Source organism: Mytilus trossulus, unplaced genomic scaffold, assembly GCF_036588685.1.
Source record: "Mytilus trossulus isolate FHL-02 unplaced genomic scaffold, PNRI_Mtr1.1.1.hap1 h1tg000883l__unscaffolded, whole genome shotgun sequence".
Classification (NCBI taxonomy): Eukaryota; Metazoa; Mollusca; class Bivalvia; order Mytilida; family Mytilidae; genus Mytilus; species Mytilus trossulus.
Window position 1 is genome coordinate 23,894 of NW_026963530.1, and position 15,010 is coordinate 38,903.

The following is a 15,010-nucleotide window of genomic DNA, read 5'->3' on the forward strand; positions in this document are numbered from 1 at the left end:
TTGTTAATGTCTGTGTCATTTTGGTCTCTTGTGGACAGTTGTCTCATTGGCAATCATACCACATCTTGTTTTTTATATATATTCCTTCAAGACTCATAACCTGACCTGCATCAATAGAGCCATGTTCAGCATCTTATTTAGTGAACAATTGTAATTTTGTTGGTACTTTATTTCATGGTTTAGCCAAAGCCTGCATACAAGTCTTTACAATGACATCAGTGTGATCAATTCAAAATTTAAGAACCTTAAGTCAACAACAAATCACCATTTGACCTCTTACAACTTTAAGCCTGATGCATGTTTTTTCCCTGTAAACTTATTTTATGATTATCAAATTGTTTTAAATAGAAGAATAATATATGTACTTGTATTTAAGATATCTTATACCACAAGTCTTACTCCCCTTCATGAAAACATTGGCACTGTTTTATAAATTACCTAAGAAGGAATTAAAATTGACACAAATTATGTATTATACAAATTTGTTAAATTGCAGCCTAAACTTTTATTAATCTATTCTGTATTCTGATTGCATAATAGTGAGTTATCTCCCACTGAAAGAAACATTCTTGCTGTTTATTGTACTAGTCTCCCTTGAAGTAAAAAAACTATCAAGATTTACTTTTCATGGCATTATATATTATTTGTGTACCAGAAAAACATTTATCAAACTGATAAATATCTTTTTTGTGTGTTGTAAATGTGCAAAATAACAAAAATGTGTGTTGCCTTATAAATAATCCTTATAGACTTTCACATTTTTCCTGATAATGTACAGAATTAAATGGCTTGAATATACTTGCATTATTTCTTTCATGACAAAGCCTCAGCCTTGTTTGAAGATCAATGTAATAATTAATCTTCATTCCAGCTGCTATCCTTGCTGCTTGATTGCTTACATGGCAAAGACTCGAGCTTGGTTGAAGATCTAAGTCAAACATCTTCCATGGAGTTGCTACTCATCTGCTATCTGGACTGAAACTTGGGACTGGGCGACTACTGGAAAAAAAACTAAAATTATAAATTAGGTTATATTTATAAGACTGCTGTTGGTCAATATAATAAATAAATAAACAGTTATTTTTCTCGTTTGAATTGTATTACATTGTCATATCAGAGCCTTTTATAGCTGACTATGCGACTTGAGCTTTGGTCATTGTTTAAGGCAGTATGGTGACCTATAGTTGTTAATGTCTGTGACAATTTGGTCTCTTGTCTCATTGTCAATCATACCACATCTTGTTTTTTATATATATTCCTTCAAGCTTCATAAACTGACCTGCATAAATGGAGCCATTTTCAGCATCTTATTTGGTGAACAATTGTAATTTTGTTGGTACTTCATTTTGTGGTTTAGCCAAAGCCTGCATACAAGTCTTTACAATGACATTATGGTGATCAATTCAAAATTTAAGAACCTTTATAGTCAACAACAAAACACCATTTGACCTCTTACAACTTTAAGCCTTATGCATGTTTTTTCCCTGTAAACTTATTTTATGATTATCAAATTGTTTTAAATAGAAGAATAATATACGTACTTGTATTTAAGATATCTTATACCACAAGTCTTACTCCCCTTCATGAAAACATTGGCACTGTTTTATAAATTACCTAAAAAGGAATTAAAATTGACACAAATTATATATTATACAAATTTGTTAAATTGCAGCCTAAACTTTTAGTAATCTATTCTGTATTCTGATTGCATAATAGTGAGTTATCTCCAACTGAAAGAAACATTCTTGCAGTTTATTGTACTAGTCTCCCTTGAAGTGAAAATTCTATCAGGATTTACTTTTTATGGCATTAAATATTATTTGTGTACCAGAAAAACATTTATCAAACTGATAAATATCTTTTTTTGTGTGTTGTAAATGTGCAAAATAACAAAAATGTGTGTTGCCTCATGAATAATCCTTATAGACTTTCACATTTTTCCTGATAATGTACAGAATTAAATGGCTTGAATATACTTGCATTATTTCTTTCATGACAAAGCCTCAGACTTGTTTGAAGATCAATGTAATTATTAATCTTCATTCCAGCTGCTATCCTTGCTGCTTGATTGCTTACATGGCAAAGCCTCGAGCTTGGTTGAAGATCTAAGTAAACATCTTCCATGGAGTTGCTACTCATCTGCTATCTGGACTGAAACTTGGGACTGGGCAACTACTGGAACAAAAACTAAAATTATAAATTAGGTTATATTTATAAGACTGCTGTTGGTCAATATAATAAATAAATAAACTGTTTTTTTTCTTGTTTGAATTGTATTACATTGTCATATCAGAGCCTTTTATAGCTGACTATGCGACTTGGGCTTTGCTCATTGTTGAAGGCAGTATGGTGACCTATAGTTGTTAATGTCTGACATTTTGGTCTCTTGTCTCATTGGCAATCATACCACATCTTGTTTTTTATATATATTCCTTCCAGCTTCATAAACTGACCTGCATAAATGGAGCCATTTTCAGCATCTTATTTGGAGAACAATTGTAATTTTGTTGGTACTTCATTTTGTGGTTTAGCCAAAGCCTGCATACAAGTCTTTACAATGACATTAGTGTGATCAATTCAAAATTTAAGAACCTTTATAGTCAACAACAAAACACCATTTGACCTCTTACAACTTTAAGCCTGATGCATGTTTTTTCCCTGTAAACTTATTTTATGATTATCAAATTGTTTTAAATAGAAGAATAATATACGTACTTGTATTTAAGATATCTTATACCACAAGTCTTACTCCCCTTCATGAAAACATTGGCACTGTTTTATAAATTACCTAAAGAGGAATTAAAATTGACACAAATTATATATTATACAAATTTGTTAAATTGCAGCCTAAACTTTTATTAATCTATTCTGTATTCTGATTGCATAATAGTGAGTTATCTCCCACTGAAAGAAACATTCTTGCTGTTTATTGTACTAGTCTCCCTTGAAGTAAAAAAAATATCAGGATTTACTTTTCATGGCATTATATATTATTTGTGTACCAGAAAAACATTTATCAAACTGATAAATATCTTTTTTTGTGTGTTGTAAATGTGCAAAATAACAAAAATGTCTGTTGCCTTATAAATAATCCTTATAGACTTTCACATTTTTCCTGATAATGTACAGAATTAAAGGGCTTGAATATACTTGCATTATTTCTTTCATGACAAAGCCTCAGACTTGTTTGAAGATCAATGTAATAATTAATCTTCATTCCAGCTGCTATCCTTGGTGCTTGATTGCTTACATGGCAAAGCCTCGGAATTGGTTGAAGATCTAAGTAAACATCTTCCATGGACTTGCTTCTCATCTGCCATCTGGAATTAAACTTTGGACTTCCTTTAAGCTTCTTTCCAGATCTGTGTCAATGGCCCAATTTTCTGTGTCTATGCTCTTTTTGCCTATAATTCATTAACCATTTTCATTTTAACTTTTAATCCGTATTATGAAGACTGTTTAATGACACCATCATTATTTTTGAAATTAATGTATGCAAATAATTATCAGAATTTGGTGGCTAACCAAAACAATCTGATGTATACATTCTGAACAAACAATCTTAACAAGGTCATATTTTCCCAATTAAAATGTAAATAATTATGTAAATATCCATATTGTCAATCTTAAATCTATTTGTTTAAATAATTAACTCAGAAATTAATGTGATGCATGTTTAAAAATTTCAAATCCTAAAATTATGGACAATTTTGTAATAAAATTCCAAGCAGTCTTTCAAAGGAAAAACTGATTTTTATTTTAGAAAAAACTGTTTTAAGCACAATTGTTATGACCAAATACTTACATAATCATTATCTTGCAGCTAAAATAAAACAATTTTCTTTCAGGTCTAGGACTGAACTTTCGTCTGGGCTCCTCCATCTGTAATACAAACTTAAATCATCTTAATAAATTTGGTCAAAAAGACATACAAACATGCACAATCTTATCTTAACATACCTTCACTTCCAATCCTTGGACCGCCACCTAGAAGAAACTAGAACAAAAAGACATACAAACATACACACAAACTTATCTTATCATACCTTCACTTCCAATCCTTGGAACGCCACCTAGAGGAAACTAGGACAAAAAGACATAAAAACATGCACACAATCTTATCTTAACATACCTTAACTTCCAATCCTTGGACCGCCACCTAGAGGAAACTAGGACAAAAAGACATACAAACATGTACACAATCTTATCTTAACATACCTTCACTTCCTATTCTCTGACAGCCACCTAGAAGAAACTAGGACAAAAAGACATACAAACATGCACACAATCTTATCTTAACATACCTTTACTTCCAATCCTGGACCACCACCTAGAAGAAACTAGGACAAAAAAAATACAAACATGCGCACAATCTTATCTTAACATACCTTAACTTCCAAACCTTGGACCATCACCTAGAAGAAACTATGACAAAAAGACATACAAACACACACACAATCTTATCTTAACATACCTTAACTTCCAATCCTTGGACCGCCACCTAGAAGAAACTATGACAAAAAGACATACAAAAAAGCACATATCTTATCTTAACATACCTTCTCTTCCAATCCTTGGACTGCCACCTAGAAGAAACTAGGACAAAAATACAAACAAACATCACACAATCTTATCTTAACATACCTTTACTTCCAATCCTTGGACCGCCACCTAGAAGAAACTAGGACAAAAAGACATAAAAACATGCACACAATCTTATCTTAACATACCTTAACTCCAATCCTGTGACCGCCAACTAAAGGAAACCAGGACAAAAAGACATACAAACATGCACATAATCTTATCTTAACATACCTTCATTTCCAATCCTTGGTCCACCACCTAAAAGAAACTAGGACAAAAAGACATACAAAGACACACACAATCTTATCTTAACATACCTTCACTTCCAATCCTTGGACCGCCACCTAGAAGAAACTACAACAAAAAGACATACAGACATGCACACAATCTTATCTTAACATACCTTAACTTTAAATCTTTGGACTACCTCCTAAAAGAAACTAGGACAAAAAGACATACAAACATGGACACAATCTTATCTTAACATACCTTCACTTCCAATCCTTGGACCACCACCTAGAAGAAACTAGGACAAAAAGACATACAATCACACACACACAATCTTATCTTAACATACCTTCACTTTCAATCCTTGGACCGCCACCTAGAAGAAACTATGACAAAAAAACAAACAAACATGCACACAATCTTATCTTAACATACCTTCACTTTCAATCCTTGGACTGCCACCTAAAAGAAACTAGGACAAAAAGACATACAAACATGCACACAATCTTATCTTAACATACCTTCACTTCCAATCCTTGGACCGCCACCTAGAAGAAACTAGCACAAAAAGACATACAAACATGCACACAATCTTATCTTAAAATACCTTCACTTTCAATCCTTGGACCGCCACCTAGAAGAAACTAGGACAAAAAGACATACAAACATGCACACAATCTTATCTTAACATACCTTCACTTCCAATCCTTGGACCACCACCTAGAAGAAACTAGGACAAAAATACATACAAACATGCACACAATCTTATCTTAACATACCTTAACTTCCAATCCTTGGACCGCTAACTAGAGGAAACTAGGACAAAAAGACATACAAACATGCACACAATCTTATCTTAACATACCTTCACCTCCAATCCTTGGACCACCACCTAGAAGAATCTAGGACAAAAAGACATACAAAGACACACACAATCTTATCTTAACATACCTTCACTTTCAATCCTTGGTCCACCACCTAAAAGAATCTAGGACAAAAAGACATACAAAGACACACACAATCTTATCTTAACATACCTTCACTTCCAATCCTTGGACCGCCACCTAGAAGAAACTACAACAAAAAGACATACAAACACACACACACAATCTTATCTTAACATACCTTCACTTCCAATCCTTGGACCGCCACCTAGAAAAAACTATGACAAAAAGACATACAAAAACGCACACAATCTTATCTTAACATACCTTCACTTTTAATCCTTGGACTACCACCTAAAAGAAACTAGGACAAAAAGACATACAAACACACACACACAATCTTATCTTAACATACCTTCACTTCCAATCCTTGGACCGCCACCTAGAAGAAACTAGGACAAAAAGACATACAGACATGCACACAATCTTATCTTAACATACCTTAACTTTAAATCTTTGGACTACCTCCTAAAAGAAACTAGGACAAAAAGACATACAAACATGGACACAATCTTATCTTAACATACCTTCACTTCCAATCCTTGGACCACCACCTAGAAGAAACTAGGACAAAAAGATTTACAAACACACACACACAATCTTATCTTAACATACCTTCACTTCCAATCCTTGGACCGCCACCTAGAAGAAACTATGACAAAAAGACATACAAAAAAGCACACAATCTTACCTTAACATACCTTCACTCCAATCCTTAAACCGTCACCTAGAAGAAACTATGACAAAAAGACAAACATGCACACAATTTTATCTTAACATACCTTCACTTTCAATCCTTGGACTGCCACCAAGAAGAAACTAGGACAAAAAGACATACAAACATGCACACAATCTTATCTTAACATACCTTTACTTCCAATCCTTGGACCGCCACCTAGAAGAAACTAGGACAAAAATACATACAAACATGCACACAATCTTATCTTAACATACCTTAACTTCCAATCCTTGGACCACCAACTAGAGGAAACCAGGACAAAGACATACAAACATGCACACAATCTTATCTTAACATACCTTCACTTCCAATCCTTGGACCGCCACCTAGAAGAAACTACAACAAAAAGACATACAAACACACACACACAATCTTATCTTAACATACCTTCACTTCCAATCCTTGGACCATCACCTAGAAGAAACTATGACAAAAAGACATACAAACATGCACACAATCTTATCTTAACATACCTTCACTTCCAATCCTTGGACCGCCACCTAGAAGAAACTACAACAAAAAGACATACAAACACACACACACAATCTTATCTTAACATACCTTCACTTCCAATCCTTGGACCGCCACCTAGAAAAAACTATGACAAAAAGACATACAAAAACGCACACAATCTTATCTTAACATACCTTCACTTTTAATCCTTGGACTACCACCTAAAAGAAACTAGGACAAAAAGACATACAAACATGCACACAATCTTATCTTAACATACCTTCACTTCCAATCCTTGGACTGCCACCTAGAAGAAACTAGGACAAAAAGACATACAGACATGCACACAATCTTATCTTAACATACCTTAACTTTAAATCTTTGGACTACCTCCTAAAAGAAACTAGGACAAAAAGACATACAAACATGGACACAATCTTATCTTAACATACCTTCACTTCCAATCCTTGGACCACCACCTAGAAGAAACTAGGACAAAAAGACATACAAACACACACACACAATCTTATCTTAACATACCTTCACTTCCAATCCTTGGACCGCCACCTAGAAGAAACTATGACAAAAAGACATACAAAAAAGCACACAATCTTACCTTAACATACCTTCACTCCAATCCTTAAACCGTCACCTAGAAGAAACTATGACAAAAAGACAAACATGCACACAATTTTATCTTAACATACCGTCACTTTCAATCCTTGGACTGCCACCTAGAAGAAACTAGGACAAAAAGACATACAAACATGCACACAATCTTATCTTAACATACCTTTACTTCCAATCCTTGGACCGCCACCTAGAAGAAACTAGGACAAAAATACATACAAACATGCACACAATCTTATCTTAACATACCTTAACTTCCAATCCTTGGACCACCAACTAGAGGAAACCAGGACAAAGACATACAAACATGCACACAATCTTATCTTAACATACCTTCACTTCCAATCCTTGGACCGCCACCTAGAAGAAACTACAACAAAAAGACATACAAACACACACACACACACAATCTTATCTTAACATACCTTCACTTCCAATCCTTGGACCACCACCTAGAAGAAACTACAACAAAAAGACATACAAACACACACACACAATCTTATCTTAACATACCTTCACTTCCAATCCTTGGACCGCCACCTGGAAGAAACTATGACAAAAAGACATACAAAAAAGCACACAATCTTATCTTAACATACCTTCACTTTTAATCCTTGGACTACCACCTAAAAGAAACTAGGACAAAAAGACATACAAACACACACACACAATCTTATCTTAACATACCTTCACTTCCAATCCTTGGACTGCCACCTAGAAGAAACTATGACAAAAAGACATACAAAAAAGCACACAATCTTATCTTAACATACCTTCACTTCCAATCCTTAAACTGCCACCTAGAAGAAACTATGACAAAAAGACAAACAAACATGCACACAATCTTATCTTAACATACCTTCACTTTCAATCCTTGGACTGCCACCTAGAAGTAACTAGGACATAAAGACAAACAAACATGCACACAATCTTATCTTAACATACCTTTACTTCCAATCCTTGGACCGCCACCTAGAAGAAACTAGGACAAAAAGACATACAAACATGCACACAATCTTATCTTAAAATACCTTCACTTCCAATCCTTGGACCGCCACCTAGAAGAAACTAGGACAAAAAGACATACAAACATGCACACAATCTTATCTTAACATACCTTCACTTTCAATCCTTGGACTGCCACCTAGAAGAAACTAGGACAAAAAGACATACAAACATGCACACAATCTTATCTTAACATACCTTTACTTCCAATCCTTGTACCGCCACTTAGAAGAAACTAGGACAAAAAGACATACAAAACATGCACACAAACTTATCTTAACATACCTACACTTCCAATCCTTGAACCGCAACCTAGAGAAAACTAGGACAAAAAGACATACAAACATGCACACAATCTTAACTTAACATACCTTCACTTCCGATCCTTGGACCGCCACCTAGAGGAAACAAGGTCAAAAAGGCATACAAACAAGCACACAATCTTATCTTAACATACCTCACTTTCTGATCCTGGACGTCACCTAAAACGTTAAAATGAAATAGATGACCATACCTCAATTTCAATTCTTTGAAGTAACTTATAGAAAATGAAAATGAATAAAAAAAAAGAAGAAAGAAATACTCCTATAGAAAATAGAAATAAAAAACAGCATACATATGAAAACATATAAAATGAAACAGATATAAAACATGAAAACATATAAAATGAAATAGATAAACATAAATAACTTTCAAGTCTTTGAAGTAACCTATACTATATATTTCCTACAGGCTCAAAAAAAATAAAGAAAATTAAAAACCAAATTGCACGTCTTTCCACAAGTGAGGATAATTTTAATAGTATTCTTAAAATTCTAATTGGAATTGGATTACCTCCCTTATACTGTTTTTAAATTGTCTAAATTGTCCTTTAAGCAGAAACCCTTGTCCCCCTTTTTTTGCCCCTAATTGCTTAATGATTTGTTCCATTTATGCCACCTATAACCATCCTTTGTAGTATGGAAACTTGTGGTATCATTTCAGAGCGATTTATACACTTTTAAAAAGACAAGTTATTGGCTGAAAACTACAAAAATGCTTATTTAGTTGGGCCCCTTTTTTTGGACCCTCACTTATTGAAATTCTTGGAGCAAGAACCCCAAAACTCAATTCCAGCCTTTCCTTTGTAGTAAGAAACCTTGTAGTATAATTTCAGAGATATCCTGATACACTTAAACACAAGTTATTGTCTGTAAACTAGAAAAATTTGTAAGGGTTCCGCGGAACCCAGTGTCTCGCCTACTTTTGCTGTTAATCACACACTCATCAAAAATGATGAAAAAAATCAATAAAATTATTCCTCTAGATACTATCTTTTGATTGTCAGAAGCTTCTGGCCAAGTTTGGTAAAAATCCAGGCTAGTTTAAGAATCTTAAAAATGTTTTAAATACTTTAACTGCAGACTATGTAATGTTAACTGGAAGAAAAACTAAGTCCATTTATAAGTAAAATATGGGAAAAACGGAATTTTTTTTCTTTCAAATTTACTCCTGGATACTATCTTCTGATCATAAACAAGCTTCTGTCCAAGTTTTTTACAATTCCAGGATAGTTTAAGAAAGTTATTAAAATTTTAAAAACTTTAACCACAGAGTGAATGTAATGTTCCCTGGCAGAAAAAACGAAGTCCATTTAAAAGTAAAATACGGAAAAAATGGAATTTTATTTTTACAAAATTATTTTTTGGATACTATCTCCTGATCATAAAAAAGCTTCTGGCCAAGTTTTGTACATTTCCAGGATAGTTTAAGAAAGTTATTAAAATTTTAAAATCTTTAACCACAGAGTGAATGTAATGTTTCCTGGCAGAAAAAACTAAGTCCATTTATAAGTAAAATACGGAAAAAATGGAATTTTATTTTTACAAAATTTACTTCTGGATACTATCTTATGAACATAAACAAGCTTCTGTCCAAGTTTCCTACAATTCAAGGATAGTTTAAGAAAGTTATTAAAATTTCAAAAACTTTAACCACAGAGTGAATATTTGTGGACGCCGCCGACGACGACGCCGACGGAATGTAGGATCGCTATGTCTCGCTTTTTCGACTAAAGTCGAAGGCTCGACAAAAATGATTCTTTTTGGCCCTTTTTTGGTCTCTTATTCTTAAATGTTCAGGGATATTAACCCGAGACTGACACCAAACCTTTCCTTTATCATATAGAACCTTAAGGTACAATGTCAGAGGGACCCATACAATTAAACAAAAGTTATTGCCACAAAACTTAATTCCTCAACTGTTTGCTCCAGAACCCTTAAATAAATCCCAATCTTCTACTTAAATGATATGAACATTATGGTACAGTTTCAGAGTAATTGAAATACTTATACACAACTTCTTGTCCTGACACAAGATAAATGTATGTTTTGGACCCTGGAAATCAATCCCAACCTTCTTTTTGTGGTTATAAATTATTGATTTTTATTTATTTATACTAAAGTTATTATCCAAAAACCATCCGTCTTTGGTCAACGTTGACAATGACGACGTGATACCAGTATACAACCCCAAAAATTTTTGCATTCGTATAAAATCTTTTAACAAGAGTGAATGTAATGTTTCCAGGCAGTCAATTTATAAGTAAAATGTGGAAAAACAGGATATTTTTAACAACAAATTTACTTCTGGATACTATCTTATGATCACAAACAAGCATCTGTCCAAGTTTGGTAGAAATCCAGGATAGTTTAAGAAAGTTATTAAAATTTCAACAAGAGTGCACAGTGTCTCGCCTTCTTTACTAATCATTGATATTATGTTGACAGTCCTAAGTATAAAGCTTTATTACAACTGTCACATAAACTTAAATTTAACCAGGACAAGAGTGCATATGCTGAAATGTCTCGCCTTCTATACTAATCATTGATTATCGTGTTAAGTATAAAGCTTTATTACAACTGTCACAAAAACTTAACCAAAACATTGAGCAACGAACCATGAAAATAAGGTCATGGTCAGATGAACCATGCCAGGCAGGCATGTATACAGCTAATAATTCTTCCATACAACAAATATAGTTGACCTATTACTTATGGTTTAAGAAAAACAGACCAAAACACAAAACTTAACACTGAGCAATGAACTGTGAAAATGAGGTCAGGGTCAAATAAAGCCTGTGTGACTGAAATAAAAATCATACAATATTTCCATACACCAAATATGGTTGACCTATTGCATAGTATAATTTCAAGTAATAATAAAAAAAAACAAACTCAAAAACGTAACTGTGACCAATGAACCATGAAAGTTTGAGGTCAAGGTGAGATGACACCTGCCAGTTACATGTACACCTTACAATAATTCTACGCACCAAATATAGTAGACCTTTTGCATACAGTATAAGAAAAACAGACCAAAACACAAAACTCAACTATAACCACTGAACCATGAAAATGAGGTCAAGGTCAGATGACACCTGCCAGTTAGACATGTACACCTTACAGTCCTTCCATAAACTGAATATACTAGACCTTTAATTGTTTATAGTATCTGAGATATGGACTTGACCAGCAGAGCTTAGCCTTGTTCACTGATCCACTAAATGAGGTCAAGGTCAAGTAAAAACTGTCTGACCACAAACCAAATTTAGTTATCTCATTACTTATAATAAGGGAAAATTCAACATTACAAAAATGTAGTCACTGAACTGTGTAAATGAGGTCAAGCACATTAGACATGTGACTGACAGAAACTTCGTAACATGAGGAATCCATATACAAAGTATGAAGCATCCAGGTCTTCCCCCTTCTAAAATATAAAACTTTTAAGAAGTTAGCTAATGCCGCAGCCTCCCCAGCCACCTGATCACTATCCCAGGTGAGTATGTTGCAGACTGACTTGTATAAACCCTAAAACCAAAGTTCAGAAATTCTTGTATTGTAGTTCCTGAGAAAAAAGTGGTGAAAATTTTCAACTTGGCCATCAGGTGTAAAATGATACATGTGTTCGGTAAACAGGAAGTTGCTTAGTGATGAATCTGAAAATGTATCATTTGGTATAGCTGATATAAATATCAACCCGAAACCAAATTTCAGAAATCCTTGTCTTGTAGTTCCTGAGAAAAAGGAGACAAAAAATATTCATTGGGACGGACTGACTGGTGAACTGATGGCTGGATCGACAAGACAGAGGTAAAACAGTATCAGTATTACCTACCCCACCTCCTTTTTCAAAGCGGGGGCAAAATGAATAGTAAAATGTTAATATTTTTTAACTATGAGATTTTAAGTTATTAGAACATATATATTATAGACATTAAGTAACTATATATAATTGTACTACTGTATATATAAATTATAAAATATATTTCATTCGAGTATAAATTTGAAAAGGAAATTTTGGACTATTATTTGTAATGATTTTCAAGCTGTTTCTCCAACCAATTTGAAAACTAATTTTCAAGCTGTTTCTCCAACTAATTTGAAAACTAATTTTCAAGATGTTTCTCCAACTAATTTGAAAACTAATTTTTATTATCTCACAAATTTTAACATAGTTTTAAATACAATTGTAATGAGCAAATACTTACGGGTACATCATTATCTGGCAACTAAAATGAAACTGTCTTCCTTCAGGCGTAGGACTGAACTTTCATCTGGGCTCATCCATCTGTAATACAAAATAAAATTATTCTTAAATTTATGAGACAACAGTTTAGTAAATAAGAATAAAAATATACTTATATCAAAGTAATTTGAAGATATCCAAATTGACAATCAGAAACTTTTCTTTCATTCAGTTAGACTAAATTAGAGAAAAGATTTCCAAAATGAGTGTCAATTGTTAGATAATTATTAATTACCTGACAACTGTCACTATAATCCCCGCAAATACTATTTGCAGGGATTTCCCCCATGGAGGCTCCCAAATTGAAATTTTGAAAGAGCAATTTTGTTCACAATTTTAAACAAAACAATTAATTTTACAATGATTCAAGTTTATAATTGTATGAAGAAGCACAGGCATTTGTCTCAGAAATTTTTTTCCTACATACCTTCTACCTTAATATAACACAGGTATGTAGGATTTTTTTTCTGTGACAAGTGCCTATGTGGAGAAGCCAAAAAATAACATTAAAATGTTTTTGAAGGCTCCTTGAAGGTTTTTTAGACAATGACAGTCATCTTGCATGCAAAACCCCCATGGGCATTTTGAAAAGTTGGCAGATATGAATTAAGATCTGACTGCCACGAACGCATGATACAATGGACGCTTTTTAAAGTTCCAGGTCATAAACGTTATAAATTTATAAAAAACAAGAGTGCACACACTGAAATGTCTGGCCTTTTTACTAATCATTGATAATTGTTTATAGTCCTGACTCCTAAATATAAAGCTACATGTATATAAAAACTGTCACATAAACTTTTAACCACGAAAACTAAACATTGACCAATGAACCATGAAAATGAGGTCAAGGTCAGATGAATCATGCCAGACAGACATGTACAGCTAACAATTCTTCCATACAACAAATATAGTTGACCTATTTGCTTATAGTTCAAGAAAAACAGAGCCAAACACAAAAACTAACAATGAGCAATGAACCATGAAAATGAGATCAAGGGCAGATTTTTGTTTATTGTTTATTGCAATTGTGTGATAAAAACATCTCAATGTACTGATTTTACCCGTAATTGGTCCACTATTGAAAAAAATTATCTTTAAAATCGTATCTTATTTTATAAGTTGTCAGTACAACAAAGATGATAGACTCAACTATACAATCATGTAAAGCATTGAATAAGGTTTATACTACATAATACTTAATAGACCTTTTTTTTTTATTTCTATTTACATTTTATTTCTATCATCTATGAATGTTATTTCAAATCGATTTAATAAAAAAGAAAAACATGCATGCGGCGTGCGGGTCGAGTAGACCCGCCAGGGAAAATATAGTAGTGTAACATATTCAAAGCAGATTACTGAATTATGAAATTTGAATGTTAAATATTTCTAAATTGTCTTTTTACAAACTCGTTTTCGACATCCACCGATATAAATTTGACATTCATTTTGTGCAACACTTAATTTTCCATTAATTTGTTAACATGTTATCATTAAAGAAAGAATAAAATCTACCTTATGCAAGAGACTTTCCAACCAAAGTGATATTTATCCTAAGTGAACAGCCTGTTTCGTGTAACTAGTAATTCAACATGAATTCCATGATAAAGTGTTCACAAATTAGAACAAAAGAACTAACCCGCCAAATCATAGTGCCCAATAAATAGCCGTGAGGTATTTTGTCCAATGAACCATGAAGCCTAAATACAGTATTGTGAAATCTGTTCAAGTTAAAAACACAAGTTTAACCTTTCTAAAGGCGTATCAAAAAGATACGCCAACTTTTGTTATTTTTTTTTTTTTTTGGTGATTTTTAGGTTCAAAGACACTAGAAAAGGATAAAAAAAAATTCATC

The 15,010-nt window shown here is 33.1% G+C and overlaps 1 long non-coding RNA gene across 1 annotated transcript; it reads right to left on the bottom strand.

Moving 5' to 3' along the window:
* Nucleotides 1-3,159: 3,159 nt before the first annotated feature.
* LOC134703112 (uncharacterized) lies at nt 3,160-14,758 on the bottom strand. Its single transcript, XR_010104749.1, has 5 exons — nt 14,671-14,758; nt 13,115-13,194; nt 9,041-9,065; nt 3,806-3,882; nt 3,160-3,404 (listed from the first exon to the last, which is right to left on the bottom strand). It is a non-coding gene; the product is annotated as an uncharacterized LOC134703112 (long non-coding RNA).
* Nucleotides 14,759-15,010: the final 252 nt, after the last annotated feature.